General features: G+C 31.1%; 1 protein-coding gene across 1 annotated transcript in view; it reads left to right on the top strand.

The window, feature by feature from the left end:
* The window catches only part of LOC142319955 (irregular chiasm C-roughest protein), a 431,511-nt gene that overhangs the window by 253,587 nt on the left and 160,147 nt on the right, over positions 1-17,777 (top strand). The gene's annotated exons all lie outside the window — the stretch shown is intronic.

The following is a 17,777-nucleotide window of genomic DNA, read 5'->3' on the forward strand; positions in this document are numbered from 1 at the left end:
GTATATTTTTTTCCTACAGCTATGCTGCAAGAACGAAAATATGGTAATCAGTCAAAAAATGGGGTACGGATTTTTTTTTTATTTCTCGACGTTTCATGACCCAGGGCACTCCACAAAAACAAAAAATAAATGGGGATAATGACCGACCGTATACGTTCGAGTGGTTGACGTGTTTGAGCTTAATAGCTTTTGATTAGATAAATTGATTTTGATGAAAGTTTCCACAGAAACTCGAGTATTTGGGGCTATTCTTTGGTAAACGTTTGCTGTCAATATTTCCAGGGGATAGGTAGATAGATTCTTTGGGGTCAATTTTTTCAAATTTTTCCAGACATAACCCCTGTTTACATAAGCTCTGTACATGCGCACCCTCCTTATCTTACCATTCATTAAATAAGTTACCCCGAAATTCCCCCTACCCCAAACATTCGAAAAAAGCTATTTTATTATTTATTGTATATTTTTTTTAGTCGAACCTTTTTTTCTTCCTAGGCAGTAATAGTGCAAATGGATCCAAAAAAAAAAGAAAAGATTTGGAGGCAATATTGAGGTGGATGAGTCGATTAGAGTTTAAAAATATAGATTTTTTGAAATTTTTAAAACATTTTTGGTTTATATAACTTTTAATAATAATATTAAAAAGAAATGTTATGATAATTCACCACTCGCCACCAAAAAAGAAATCTTACGTAACCTTTTTTGATTGTACATTTTTCAGTGGAAATCTTTTTTAGCTTCTTCCATTTAACATAGTACACGAAGCAAGAACAAAAAAAAACTTTATTGAAAAGTGAGTTTGGAGATGGGGAGCAGAAAATAATAAAAATACCGATCTTCGAATTTTTAAATTTTTTTGGGTTATTTAAACATATGATAATTTTACAATAAAACTTCATTATAAACTACCGGCATCCCAAAAAAGAAATCTTGGAAATCTGAAAAGTATTACAACTTTACCAGCTTTTTTTAATTACAAAATAAACGTACAAATGTTAGTTTTTCAGAATATATATTTTATATGTTAACGATATTAATATAAATGTAAGTTGATATCACCTTCAGTTTCAGGTTTTTTTTTATAATAAGGGTGTAAAGTTTTTGAGGAAAAGAAATTAATATAGTTACAACGTATAAATAAATGTATATAAATAATATTACGAGACACCGTCCAATTTCAGATACTTTGAATTTCTACGCTATGATTTTATTTTCATTCATGATTTTATTTAGTGAAATAAAATTTTAGTGCTTCAGTTCTGATACACTGAAGTTGAAGTTGGATTTTTCAATGAAAACACGGATCTTTACCATTACATTAATGTACCTTATGAAAAAACCCACTAGTTTGTTATATCTCTTTATATGAGTATAATTTGATTTAATAAAAAAGATATATTTCTAATTAACCTGTAAAAAAATGTAAGTATAGTTTTAAAGTTTAAATGTCAGGATTTCGTGAATGTGACTTCATTAGTTGTGTAACAATACAAAACTAAGTTATCGTGTCATATTGTTGTGCTTCACATAATTCGAAATGTACTTCGTAGTTTGGAACTAAGAGCGTGAGTATAATGAAAATGTGATGAAGGTGGTTCAGATCAAGTTTATCCCAAAATTCATGCTCATTGAATTAACAAATACTTATTGAGTTTTAGCTCCACCCAGTAAAACTTATAATAACAAAAACTTTGAAGTAAAATATTCAGCTACTTTGTGATTCTCATTTAAAAGACAACATTAAGAAATTATCATTTTCATGCAATATATAACATAGTAACTTCCTTTTTTTAATCATTCATTAAGCAATTTAATTAATTTAAAACACGATATATTTGTTTTAACAAATACTTGTAACGTGGACTATTTCTGTAAATTTTCCGTGAAACGTGTCACAGCTGCATATCTCTTTCTGAAGTTTTGTATTCTCATAATCAATTTGGCTTCAGGAGAAAAGGCTTAAAATTATATAGACTACCAATCAACAATTATTAAATTTATTTTATTCATAAACACAATATATTTTTTTTTTTAAACTTCATTTTCTAATTATATATATTTAATTTATGCAATTACATTGTCTGCTAAGATCAATTCGTTCAAGTGTTTAAAATAATCAGAGAGGTTTTCAAGCAGTAAAATCAACAAAAGAGCTCAACAAAAGAGTAAAATCAACTCATTTGATCTCTGGGATACCTGAGCTGCTTAAATATGACAGTAATTTTATTCCTGAAAATCTTGAGACTCATTAAATCTGAACACCTATAACGTTCCCAGTGTAAAATTATGATTCAGAGTCGAAAGTCTTTGAAAATATGTATAAATATCTACTCAACCACCATCATCCAGAATTGTCAGTACTATAGCAGAAAGCCTTACTGAAGGTCATAAATCCTAGAATAAACATTATGCGAGATACCATGATTTAATAAACTTTCAAATAATTTGGTAAATGCTTTTAAAATTGTAATAACCGACTTGAATTGTTAACTAGCTAAATACTTTCGGACTTAAATATTTTGGTTAAGATGCTTTCAATTTCGAAATGAAAAAAGTCTGTTACTATATAAATTATAAAGAAGTGAAGAGATCTAACTGAAAGTTTCAAACTTCCTTTCACAAATAAGAGAAAACTCTACGCGGGTCTATAGAACTATTAAGCTAAAATTTCTGATAGTCTGGTTTATTAAGTGTCTACTACCATGGATTATTTTTTAATTAAATTGGAAATATCTATATATTTCTAAACCTAGACAACATTAACATAACAAAATGAAATGTATCTTTTGTGTAATACATGCATTAAAAAAAAAAAAAAAAACATTTCAACTGTTTTGTATAATTTAAAATTTTACTCGATTATTCTTTAAATAGTTTTTAATAAAACAATCCCTCCACAGAAAAATATTATAATTTTCTCAGCTTTTTAATCTTTCAACCTATTATCTAGAATTTCTTTTTATCTTTATCTCATTGAGAACTTATAAAAACAGGACTGATTTTCAGTTTTTATTAGTGGATTTCCAAATTATTTGGAAATCGCTACTACGCCGTCATGTTTATATACATATGTATGTATAAGATATTTTCGTCCGCTCTACCGGACGCAAATCTTAACCGATTTTGACGAAATTAGTTTGGGTTATATAAACCTATTGGGAGTAGGGCCCTATTGATTTTAAAGCGAATCTATTCACAGGAACCGAAGTTAGAGCCAAAAAACTAGATTTTTGAATCGTTTTCAAGGTTAACTAAAACCGGAAATCTGCCCTTCTGGTGCATTTACTGCGACAGAGTTTTTTTACAAAAATCGGGAAAAAGTTGAAGTTTATTCATTTAATTATTTAAAAAATTATTTATTCAAACAAGACAACATATTGTGATTTGAGGTGTTTGCATATACAACTATGAAATTATTATGACAGTATTTCTTAAAGGTTGAATTTGTTCTCATTCTGCTACTTTAAATATCTTTTTTCCCCTACTCCCTCGGGCCGGTTATCCAATTAAGTATACGCAGCCCGAGGAAGTGTCCTTTTACTCAAAGGAGGCCTCCCCACCCACCGACTGTATATCCGGCACGGTAGGTCAGCCCCCCCGGTCGGATCTTTTCTTTTTGTTTTCTTTACATTGCCTGCCTCAAATTCCCAGGGCAGGAACCGAGTCTGACTATGCCGTCCCCAGCCCCAGCCCCGGGAACCGGGTCTCGGTCATTTGGTGTTGCCTGCCTCTAACCCCGCAGAAGGTAGGCCAGGCCCGACTATGTCGTTCCCAACCAACAACTACGAAGCCGGGTCTCGGTCTTTACATTTCGCGGTCGTAGGTTTCATAAAGAGACAATACTCATGAATATCCTAGTTCTACAATTACTTCAGTCTTTATTAGTACCCCATACGTCTTTCAGATTCATTTTTCTCTTTTAAAACTAAAAAGGAGAATTTTTCAAAATTATTCCAATTTTGTCTAGAACTCAATATGAAGCTGATTAGTTCCTCGGGTGTGAGATTCTGAATTCCCGTGCCAAACCTCAGTGTTGTCCATTTATCGCATTCAAATATTGTATGCTCAGCTGTGTCATCGCGTTCACATTACCGACAACGTGGAGAGCTTCTTTTGCCAATGCGGAATAAATATTGCTCGAAATTTCCATGTCCAGAGAACATCTGAGAGACATAGTAGCTGACCTCGCCATGCTTTCGTTTGACCCATTGGCTAATGTCTGAAATCAACCTTTTTGTCCACATAGCCCCCTCATGTTGACTCCATCTACGCTGCCGTGCCTGTATAACCACTTCAGAAGCATCACCCCATTACTTTAAATATCTACCTAAACGATTTTATATACTTTTTTAATACACGAAAATAATTGTAAAAAAAAATAAAATTGGAAGGATAATAAATAATGTTTATTTTTATCAAGGATACCTTAAGCAAAGCTGATAAAGTTCTGCACCACAATTGTCGTACTTATTTGTCATTATTATTTTTAACTTTGATACTTATTTTAATATAGTATTTGAAACCATACATAATGATAATGTATCAAGTATAATATTATTATAGGTGGTATTTTATCATTATTTATTTTAATATATAATATGGTATCGAAATCCTATTCTGTTTGATGTTCACTGATTTTAGGCAAAGTTTTAGTGCTGCTTTTATAAAGTTATCAATTTTTTTTTACTTTTGTCAATAAAAAGCATTTTTATTCATCATCATTCTTTTTTATTCAAATGTTTGTCTGTAGGATTTTGGTTTTTACTTTTTCTCTTTCTGAACAGAGATATTCTTTTTTTGTAAATTATTATGATTCTTTTTCTTTCGTAAAATTTAATGATGTACAACCTAAATCATGACACTGCTAAATCGCATTCAATTCATTTCTGTGTTACGTATGAAATATAACAATCTGTTGGTTTAAGATATTTTATTTATTGTTAGAATATTTTTAAGATCTCAAGTTGTATAAATAATATTAAAGTAGGTTTGTATAACGATGTTAACAGTTTAATTTACTCATCACAATAGAATGAATTGGTATCCATTCATTACCAAGTGACTATCTTTATTTTATTGGAGTTATGATTAACTAAAACATTAAATTTCAAGCAAACGTAAGCTTTTTCTAAAAAGTAAACATTTTTCTCTCCTTATTCTCCGTGTAATTTAATAGTTTTTGATATTTGAGAAAATACATTGGCTGTGGAATTTTATCTTTAACCAGCTAAGCCTAGTCAAAATCTACTTCTTTTCATGATTATAAGGCCTCTGTTTTGAAAATTCCTAAGTGAAATTTCCCAAAATTGGATCCGTGATTTGGTAAAATTTTAATATATTTATTGCTGCATACGATACATTTTGTACATATTTCAACATTTACACTTCACGTTCAAAAGATAATTGAAAAAGAAGATCTCGTGGTTGTTTTTTTTATCCTTACTCCCGTGGACCGGACCTACAGTCAAATATATCTCAGCCCAGGGGAATGTCCATAAAACTCTAACGGGACTTCCCAGCTACCGGCATGTCAGGTTAGCCCGCCGGTTGAATCTTATCTTCTTGCCTGCCTCAAACCGCCGAAGTGTGTAACCAGGCCCGACTACGTTGTTCCTGGGCCCACCCCAGAAGCCTGGACTCGTTCTTGACGCCCATGCCTCAAACGGAGACATCACCACCGGGACTCAGTCTTTTTCCACATGGGAGGTTCGGTAGTTCCGGTATCTCATCACAACTGCCCATCCGTACAAGCCCAGACAAACAGTAGCTCTGCAGGGGGCTGTCTCTCACCCCCATGTCCACCCCGCAGGCATCTCAGTCTGCCTCCTCAATCACGGTAGTCGACCTCTTTCTGCTTCAAGATGTCGACCACGAGCCCCTCAATCTCCCTCCACTCAACCCACGCCTCGCAACATACAGTCAACTGTAGTATCCGGCGTGATCCACTCTAAGTGAGACCCCTCCTTCAATTTTGCCTATTTAGGGCAGCAGTAAAATATATGCTCGGTGGTATCAAAGAGGTCACAGTAGAACAATTTGGGAACGCACGCCTCCCAAACCTGTGAAGATACGTCCCAAATTCTCCGTGGCTAGAGAAAAGCTGGGAGACGTAGTAACCGACGTCCCCATGCCTGCTCCCCGTCCACGGTTCCAGACGAGAAATTAGTCGCCGAGTCCAATCACCTGTATATGACGCATCTCAGATCACTTGCCACTCCTGTAGAAGAAGGGATGCAGATGATGTTTTCAATCGAGCGAAGCGTTGACTTATTTTAACTCGACTTTTAGTGTAACATCTGTTTGGGACGCAATTACGGTGAATCGTTAAAATGAAATATCGTAGTAAAGTTTGTTACTATTAAGTATAATGACTAAACCCACCGGGTTGGTCTAGCGGTTAACGCGTCTTCCCAAATCAGCTGATTTGGAAGTCGAGAATTCCAGCGTTCAAGTCCTAGTAAAGCCAGTTATTTTTACACGGATTTGAATACTAGATCGTGGTATACCGGTGTTCTTTGGTGGTTGGGTTTCAATTAACCACACATCTCAGTAGTGGTCGAACTGAGAATGTACAAGACTACACTTCATTTACACTCATACATTACATATCAATCTTATTTATCCTCTGAAGAATTATCTAAACGGTAGTTACCGGAGGCTAAACAGGAAAATGAAGAAGTATAATGACTAACTATTTTTCGTAAAATTTTCCTTTCAAAATGGGCGTCACTTTCTTTCTAAGAAATGTGAGAAGTGGAAGATTCCGTGACCAACCCATCGCTGACAAGAAATTGGTTAACCGGTAGTATACGCTCCACTCCCGATGCGACCACGCTTACTGCACGGTCTTTCTTCGGCAGTGTGGATATTGTTTAGTGCTCGAATCGCAACCACCATGCTGTGATCGAGGTAGCACTGACATATTGAAAATTTTAATCCTACAGATTTTTCTTCTGCATTATCAAATTCTCTACTCATTCCCTAGAGATTTCTGATTTCGTTACACCCTACTCCCTTACAAATCTTTCAGTCATTCATTTAAATGTGATTTATTACCTGTACCTTAGCAACTATATGTAAGATACTTAAGTTTCACTCTCTCTTTAAACGTATAGTTTTTTCTGAGACCTTTTTCTAACTACTGAGTACCATTGTTCTTCTAAGTGCACGGTTAGCTACATAATCTTACGTTGATTTTTGTCTTTATCTCATTGTATTAATTAAAATCTTATTTTTTTATTCTTATCCCTTCTGACACCTTAAATAAAATAATTAAAATATTTTAAAAGTTTTAATCAAAATAAGCTACATGAATTTAAATTCACCATACCGGTTGTCGTCAATTAATTTTGTCAATAAACCTTTTTGAATAACATTTCCATAAATATCCAAAGTTAATTTATTAAGTTTATTACTTTCACTCCAAAATTATATTATTTTCTTTAAGTAAACAGTTAAGTTATACTTTTTTTCGTACCAAATTTAATTGTACCACCGAAAAAAAAGTTGACTGAGTTAAGAACTAATCAGAAAATCAAAATAATAGCTCATTATTTAAATTCATTACTAAATGAGCGAATTCTATTGTTTATAGAAAAACTAGTTATGTAACCGCTCCGTGTATTACTATGTTGTAATATTCACTTATATTAAAAGTCAGCAAATTATTTCGTTAGCTGTTTTTAATATTGATTTTGTAATTTTAATGTCGTTCATCAACCTGTTTACTCGATGTTTAGTGTAAGAAAATTTGTCCATTTATGTCATAACATTTATTTTACTTCTGAATCTGTAACGTAAGTTTCCATCTCAAGCTCTCTTTTACTGAAATAAATTTATTTATTTGAAAAGATTTTAATGAAGGAGTGCTTAGTGTAATAACAAAATAAAACAAGAGAAGTAAAATTATAAAATGTCTAAGTAAACGAATATAAACCGAGTTAAAAGAAAGATATACGAATATAACATTTTGCTTACTTTTAAAGGTACTGTAATTTGTGCTACAGGGAATTTTAATGAACGTGAAAGTAGTGCATGTCGTTGCATAATTATTCCGCGGAGGTATGCAGATTTTCCTGATTTTCATCAATTATTTTTTTTTTTAAGTAAAGCACTGTCTTACACTTGAATCATCGCCTTCGCTCTTGTAAAAAAGAATGACACATTCAAAAGTCGTCGCACGTCTCTTGAGAACCCTTACAGTACTACGTTAGTATTAAGATGGAAGCTATTTTTTAAGCACAATAATACATTGTGGTCTCATTTTTTTCTTGAAATTGGAGAAAGGCTGTGAATGTGGAACTCACTTTAAAAAAAAAGGTTTTGAACGCAAACAAAGAACTACCGACATACGCGGCTTGGTCATTGTTATAAAGGACAATAGTTGCCATCTTTTATAATGTAGGTTGACAGGTGACAGCGCTGATATTAACGTCATACTATATACCATTATAACTTTTACAGATTTTAATAAAGACTTACTACTTTCATGTTATGAATATACTTAAATTTACGTAAATGTAAATTACATTTCATTTACCGCGTTTACATTTCAGTTACCGTGTTTTTTACAAATGCGTTTCCTTAATGTGTAATATTCTCATAATAATGTATGAAAAATGTGTATTGACATAAAGTTACTAAAAAGCCGCTTTCTTAACGCGTTCAAACAATTTAATTCACCTCTTTTTATCTGAACTTACGTCAATTTTTTTTTTTTTATTTCTTATATTAACGTAATCCTTGTATCAAATCTCATGTAAAAATATACTAATTTCTTTAACGTCATCACATTGCTTTTAATTTCGTTGCAATTCAGAACAGATTATTATTAATCAATAAAATGTTATTTTAATAACGTATCCAATCTTTCTAATTATTTTTATAGAAAATATTTTTTAGGTCTTATTTTAATAAATTCATTTTACTGTCCTCTGCCGTTTTTTACATCCTTGGATTTCTTCCTGATCCCTAAGGATGTGCGTATAGATTATATTAGTTATGTTAGAAAGCCCTCCTACCTGAATCATATTACATACTTCCTCAACTTTACTCTGTTGGGTATCGATTTCTCTGTAGTGGATTATAGCTCGTAATCATTATTAGTATAATAATAATTTCTCATTCTGTTTAGTTTATTCGTACCACAGCAATTACTTAAGAGTCGAAGCAACATGTTATAGGATGTTTGAAAACTCCATGCTTTAGTAAAATTAGAAAGGCTTTTTCTCTCCTTAAGTGGTATTATAGGAACGTACAGATATTATCTTTATTTAAAAAATTTTAAATATTTTTACGAATTGTTGTTATTATTTTGTTAATTTAAACAAGCATTAGTACGAAATCCTTTTTCTCATTAAAATGTGAAATCTTATTTTTCAATTAATTTAAATTTAACAAAATGACCACAAACGACGTAAATAACATTAGCATATATTCAAAGTTAACAAAGAGAAAAAAAAATTTAATTTTGATTAAAAAAAATACCATCGTATGAATTCTGAAATATTTTATTTTGCAGTTTGCTCTCTTCAGTGAGTAGTCAGCTCTCTACAGGTTCAAAATAATACGTTCAATCCCAATTGATTATGATGTATGTGTATATATTCAGAAGGCATGTGTGTGTACAAGGAAGTATGAAATATGTTAACTGAGTTCACTCCTGTCTGATACAGTATCGTATTTTTTGACAGTACGCTCAATATCCTTTCACTAAATTGAGTTATGTTTGTGAACTGCATGGTATTTCCTCTGTAAAAATTGCGTAGGAAAATTGATTTTTTAAATATATTTCCATTTTCTCCATCAGGATTATTTTAAATCATGTCTAATTATGAATGTAAACCTTTAATTCCTTAAAAGTAAATTGTATTATTTTATAGTCTCTACCGATAAATTTATAAACGAATGGGCAAATTGATGGCATTGCATGCGTAATGAGATGTACATATTTAAAAACCTCAGGCTGCCAACAGTAAAATTTAGTATGATTTTATGCAACGTATTGGTTTGAATAGAGGTAGCCTTCGGTGAGTTGTTATTGTTATTGTTTTGGTTGATATTGCACGGCACAAATAATTCATCTCGCGAAATATACTCTCTTTTACTAATTAAATAAACAATAACTACGTATTTCAATAACAACCGCTTTTTGGTTTACGACAATACAGCCGATTTGTTTTAGCTAAACTGAAAAATCTTGTTCAGCAAAACGTATTGTATGTTTCCATGTTTATATCTAAATTTATTTTCTAAATATATAATTTTTTTCCTAAATAAGAATATTGAAAAAAATATATATTAAAATAAATACATTATATATTTTTTTTTTACAAAACCAACAGCAAATAATAGATCAAAAATATGGTGTTTTGTATAAATTAAACTAAATTCTTCAAAGCATACAAATACTAGCTTTACATTTTTTTTAAATTGTCAACTACTAACTGAAATATATTAAAAATTAGCAGTCCAGTCATTTTAACAGTGCTATACACGAATTAATAGTCCTAATTTTAACTGGTTCAGAATTCATAAAAATCTGATGAGGACACCACATTACGTCCTTGTACGCCTATTAAATTACGTTTACACTTTTTTTTTTTTTTAATGATAAGTACATATAATTTTATTTCATTAATAACTTATGATAGTAAGTTATTTATTTATTTTATTTTTTTTTTATTGTTATTATTGGATTATTATTTATCGTAAATATTTTTCAATAATCAGAGGTTACTAATTTATTAATAAATCAATATATCTAAATAAATAAAAAATTTTAAACAAAGAGATGAAGTCGAGAAGAGACGAGCCAATGTGCCTTCCCCTTGTAAGACCAAGTATTTCATTAATTAAAATTTTACTTGTCTATAACTCTAGAACCAATTAAAATAAGTACACTTATGATATATCGTTGAAAAGCTCTCAATGAGGGCTAATTACTTCAGTTAAGAAAAAGTCGAAAACCCAATTTCTTTTTTATTTTGGGCTTTTTTGGCCACTTTTGGTCCAGTTGATTGGAATGAAAATGGAAAATCCACAGCTAGATGTAACAACAGTCCTAAATCCAGAAATTTGAATATCCTACAGCTATTTTTTTTTTTTTTAGTTATACGAGATACATATATACGTACGTACAGAGGTCACGCCGAAACTAGTCAAAATGGATTCAGGTATGATCAAAATGGATATTTCCGTTGAAATCTGAAAACCGAGATTTTTCGCGATATTAATACTTCCTTTACTTCATACAAGGAAGTAAAAATAAATTTTCATCATTATATTAAGGTACCAGTAACATAAAAAATCCATTCCAGAGTATATTATACTCCAAGAGATAGATTTCTTGGAATGATTTTGTAAATTAAATTTACACAAAATAAAGCTCATATATTTTGGGTCTAAGACTAATAATTGGGCTTGGATAATACATTGACGAGAGCAGATTATAGTGAATTGATCAATAAGCCTAAAAAATCAAAAAGTAGATATTAATAATGGTAATTACTTGTATTAATGATTATTTGCTTTACTTTGTGTTTTTTTTTTCCTACTGAACGGTCAAGTAGTTTTTCATGTATCTCAATCAGATACATCGCTTATTTTCTGTTCTTTCTCCACTCTCTAATAAATCTTTCCAGGATACAGTTAAGAAGAAGATAAATAGGTAATCATCTTCTTACTCCAGTCTTTATCTCTTAACAGTTTTGAGATTTCCACTCTGACCTTTACTTTGAAGTGAGTTAATGTTTGTCTGATGAGTTCTCTATTTGTCTGAATTATTATCTAGGCTGAATTTCTGAACGATTTTAAATTGAGTTTCTCAATAAGTTAAATCGCACGCTTTTTTTAAGTAAAAAAACAAAGGTAGCTACGTAGTTCTTGGCTCTCAGTTTGAGATAGGGGATTATGGAATTTAAATTAAAAATCTTTTCCGCCCAGGAGCGATCTTTTCTGAAGCCTCCTTAGTATTCTCCTAGCTGTGGGTTCAGTTGATTTTCTGCTATATTTAATAGTGCTTTTGAGAGGATTTTTTATGTTACTGGTAGAAACGAGATCTCTCTGAAATTGTTTGTATCAGTTATATTGTTTTTTAGTGCACGGGTTCAATCAGTATTGTTTTTCAGTTTTTCGGGCGGAATTTTTCCTGTATTACATACGTTTTGAAAATTTTCTGTTAATTTGTTAATTATTTTTTCATTAGCAAGTTCAGCAATTATTTAGTACTCTTCTCTTTTGATGTTTTTAAAAGATTTGATGATCTCTCTAGTTAAAGGCAGTGAATCTGACTTATTTGCTTTTTTGTTCAAAGGTGAAATTATATTTGACAATTGTCTTTATTTTTGTAAGTAATTTTTCCACTTTGGTCTTTAAAGCAGAAGTTCAGCTGATAATATATTTACTTAAATTTTGCTTGAAGGTTTTTAAAAACTTTTTGTTTTTTTAACTCTTCAATCTGTTTCGATTATAAAAGTAAAAAATTGTTTAGTTATTTATAATTTTAAATTAAACTTTTAAAACAAATATAAACAATTGGTGTAAAATATTAATTGTCAGTTTCTAGTATAACGTATTACATTAAAATGCATTTTAGCTACTCATTAAGACAGTTATTGCAGTTAGACATAATTTAACTCAATTCTTCCTGCTCTCTTCAGAGAGAAAAACCAAACGAAACGATAAATATTATTTTATTTTTAATTGAACTTTTATTTATCAATTTGTACATTATCTTGTCTAAAAAAGAACATATTCTAGAACCTGAGCACACACTACACGAACAGATGCAATTAAAAAATAAACAACAAAAAAAGCAGGCCTTTTAGTTAGTTTTGCACATATGTTTCATAGAAAAAGATTTTATTTCTATATTTTATTATTAATTTTTAGAAGCAATTCATTTAATAACCGTACTTCTCTGTACCAATACAAATTAATTTATATTTAATAGATCAACCCTGAGTACAGAACAATTGAAAAAGGATGACTTATCTTATTTCATTACATAACAGAAGCGCTTTCGCGAATTTGATTCGCATCATGAGCTGCATGCATTTTAAATGCATCCAGTTGATGATGCGAAACCATCAAAAACTTGTTTAAAATTACAAAGATCAATTAATTAAAATAACCAAGTCAAAATTAAAATGTAATTAAAGATAAAAATTAAATAAAAACAAAAAAAAACTTAAGCAAAGCAAAATCACGTGCTAGCCTTTTAACTAATTTTACTTTACTCAAGAGTAAACTAAAACTTTTTAGTTAAGTTGCTTAATTTTTTGTTTTATTTAATCTTTATCTTTATTTTAATTACATTTTCAGAGGATGAGATGAATGATTTGTAGCGTGTGTGAAAGTGCTATGCCTGACCGAGATTGAAATCCGGGACCTCCGAATGAAAGGCCGATAAGCTACCGCTCGCGCTACGTAGGCCGGCTTTAATTTTGACTAGGTTAATTTTAATTATTGATCTTTGTTAATTTAAAAATTTTTTGGCAATTTTTTTATGGTTTTGTAATATATATATAAAATGCATGTAACTGATGATGCGAATCAAATTCACGAAGCCCTTATGTTATGTAATGAAATAAGGTAATTCTATTTCAATTGTACTATACGTAGGGTTGATCTATTAAATATAAATTAATTTCTGTTTTAATATTTTATTAGTATAAAACAAACTTCAAAAAAATGTCAAAAATTTACAAAATAATACTATTAAATTATTTTTTTCTGAAATTTCAACTTTATGATAAAGATTGGAATTTAATTTTTAATTTTAAGTTTGTTGTATCCAAGTTAAACAATAACATAACTAAAAACAGACGAAAAACATGTATTTTGACAAAAAAAGTAAGAAAATAAATGACGTTAAGGAGTACTGGAATGTTTATTTTTTGCCTCAAGTTTTCTGACTAATTTTCTTAAAATTTTAAATGGACGTATTGAATATCAGAATGACTTCAGGTTATATATACACAATTGAACTGTAAAAATCTAACTTTTAATCATGATGACGCAAATAAGTAAAAGATATTTCCAAATCAATTACTTGAAGACGTAATTTTTTGTTTAAAAATCGTTCACATCTATTACATGGAGGAAATAATTACTGGAGCACTAAGGAGAACTTTATTTACAATATAAAAATAGATACATTGAAATCGGTGCATTATTAATTGAGTAAATCTTCATTTTATACATAAAAAAAATAAATTGGAATTGTGAACCTCCTTCGTTTCTAAACACGCGCGCGTGCACACACACACACACACACACACACACACACACACACACACACACACACGCACGCACAGTGTTACTCAATACAGTATAAACTTGTCTTTGTATTTTAAAGTATTGTGTTTTAATACTTGACTACTTCATATTTTTTTTTTTTGTCCGGTCATTTGACTGGTTTGATGCAGCTCTCCAAGATTCCCTATCTAGTGCTAGTCGTTTCATTTCAGTATACCCTCTACATCCTACATCCCTAACAATTTGTTTTACATATTCCAAACGTGGCCTGCCTACACAATTTTTTCCTTCTACCTGTCCTTCCAATATTAAAGCGACTATTCCAGGATCCCTTAGTATGTGGCCTATAAGTCTGTCTCTTCTTTTAACTATATTTTTCCAAATGCTTCTTTCTTCATCTATTTGTCGCAATACCTCTTCATTTGTCACTTTATCCACCCGCCTGATTTTTAACATTCTCCTATAGCACCGCATTTCAAAAGCTTCTAATCTTTTCTTCTCAGATACTCTGATTGTCCAAGTTTCACTTCCATATAAAGCGACACTCCAAACATATACTTTCAAAAATCTTTTCCTGACATTTAAATTAATTTTTGATGTAACCAAATTATATTTCTTACTGAAGGCTCGTTTAGCTTGTGCTATTCGGCATTTTATATCGCTCCTGCTTCGTCCATCTTTAGTAATTCTACTTCCCAAATAACAAAATTCTTCTACCTCCGTAATCTTTTCTCCTCCTATTTTCACATTCAGTGGTCCATCTTTGTTATTTCTACTACATTTCATTACTTTTGTTTTGTTCTTGTTTATTTTCATGCGATAGTTCTTGCGTAGAACTTCATCTATGCCGTTCATTGTTTCTTCTAAATCCTTTTTACTCTCGGCTAGAATTACTATATCATCAGCAAATCGTAGCATCTTTATCTTTTCACCTTGTACTGTTACTCCGAATCTAAATTGTTCTTTAACATCATTAACTGCTAGTTGCATGTAAAGATTAAAAAGAGATAGGGAACACCTTGTCGGACTCCCTTTCTTATTACGGCTTCTTTCTTATGTTCTTCAATTATTACTGTTGCTGTTTGGTTCCTGTACATGTTAGCAATTGTTCTTCTATCTCTGTATACTTCATAATGTACGTATGTAATAAGTCCCACAACCATAATGGTTTTATGCGGCTTGTTATAGTCACAATTCTCTCTTTAAAGTCATGTAAAAATCCCTAAAATAACAAACATCCCATGCTGCATTACTAGGAAAAAATTAAGAGTGAAGTTGTTTCCTGTTGCCTTCTTCACTAAACCAAATATATAATTGAACAACATACCAAGCCCATCGAAATGTAGGTGATATTCAGCCCTACCAATAATATCTCCTTCAGTCCCATACGAATTTGGACATATCATTGCTTTCAGAAACAGCAAGAGCTGATAGCTCTTATACCTCAGTTATCTTACATTCGTCACAGCATAAGAAAAGCTGGGGCCGAATTTTTGTTGGAAAGCAGCAAATTAATTAACCCTTTCTGCTGTGAAATAATGTGTTACATGCACTGCTTGAATTCAACCCGCGGAAATAATAATTAATATGCGATTATAATTTTATTTCATTGATACAATCAATGCGACTTAGTTTTTTGGCTAAAAATCATATTATACAGAATAATTATCAGTTATTATTTTTTATAGTCTAAAATGTTAATTCAACCTATTAACAATATTTAACTGAAGTATTATTATGAAATTGATTAGTACACTTTATTTTTCTGAATAATTTACCAGGAAAGATTGTATTACGTACTGACAAGAAGTGAGGAAATTTTGAACAATAAGTTAAAAGCAACACATACACCCCAGCAACACAGGAACTCTCGCAAATTACAGCGAAATAACATCAACAGTAGGGAACCTGCAGCGATTTCTTGTACCAGCCAAGTTGGCAAAGCAACCGATGCTAACCCTGTTCCACGCTACCTCCAACACTAACCGTCGGACCGGGGGGAAGGACTGTACTAGTAGACAGGGTGACCGGGCCATACCACCATTAATCATGTTCATTAAGGCAGGCCACAATGCGGGGTTTGCTTTAATACCCGACATTAATAGTGAGGTTCTGTTGGCCGAGCGATGAAATATCAACGGCTCCGTGTCCTGCAACTTGTTACACAGCCATTATTCAAATACGTGTTGGTAAACGCGTTCGTATCAGTTACTACATATATTATAACACTAAACGGATTTTTTTTTATACTCGCCCCTTAGTGTAAGTTAACTAATTTTTTTACAAGTTTTATATATTCGAACCGTAAAGGTTTAAGGTTTATTTTTTACTAGAGTTACAAGAATATACTCGTATATATTTTTACGAATATATTAGATAACCTTTTTTGAAAAAGAAATAGCAAAAACCTAACATATTTTTAATAACAAACTCATCTGTTGAATATTGAGTGTATTTACTTGTATTTTTGACCAGAGGTTTTAATCTTGCAAGTAGTACCTACAAAAATATAAATACAAAAGCAAGTACTACATACCAGAGAAAATTCCTACGGTAAAAGTTAAAAAGGTAGTATACGTTTCCTATGGTATGTCATGGAACACACCATAGATTAATTATCTATGATTTATCTGAAAAAAGCAAATTTAAGTTCATTTTCTATAATTATAAAATGCTTAAACATAAATGTATATCGTGCTTACGAAAACAGGATTTCTTTTCCCCAAGCAGCTTACTATTTTTAAATTATTATTTACTCCCATAATAGAAGTTATGATTTCTTATATATTAACGGTCAGAGAACTGGTGTATACGAGAGATTTTCAAATCTTCACTGTAGACCGAGCAGGCCTAGTCCAGATTTACAAAGCTAATTTAGGGGAATCTTGTTCCCTTACTAACTGCTTCTTTGCATACCATTGGCTAAAGTAAAGAAATAGCGAACATGGTGAGGATGAAAAACTGAAAAAGTGAAACGTACGCAAATCAATCCACCCAACGGTTATCTTCAAAACATCTGCAGGCAGATGATGCTAATTATAGCCACAACTCTACACTGGTGTATTTCAATGCGGCGTGTTCGCCGCATTTAAAAATTCTCCAGTTTAAGCCATTGGGACACCACAATACTCTGTTATACATGTACATCTCTGGTTTATTATACTGTACTTGTTAACAAACCGAATTGTCCATCTAGATGATAAATTAATAAAATTAGAAGTTTATAATTTCAATGAACATAGATTGATTTTTCTCCAAAAATTAAGAACGTTCAGAAAGTAGGTTTACATTTCTTAAATAAAAAAAAAAACACATTCTCCCATTCCAAGTAGAAATGTCCATCTGATTTACAAATTGCTCAGAAGAATTTCGCAAGAGTGCGAACAGTTTCAAAAAATGTTTCACTTATAAATTTATTCATGGTTTTAATAATAACATTAAAAAAAAAGTTTATAATAAATACGTAAAATTATTTTGTTCATATACTGTGATGAAATAATCTTAAGAAATCATCTTTCTTG

Source organism: Lycorma delicatula, chromosome 2 (assembly GCF_047948215.1).
Source record: "Lycorma delicatula isolate Av1 chromosome 2, ASM4794821v1, whole genome shotgun sequence".
In the NCBI taxonomy this organism is placed as follows: Eukaryota; Metazoa; Arthropoda; class Insecta; order Hemiptera; family Fulgoridae; genus Lycorma; species Lycorma delicatula.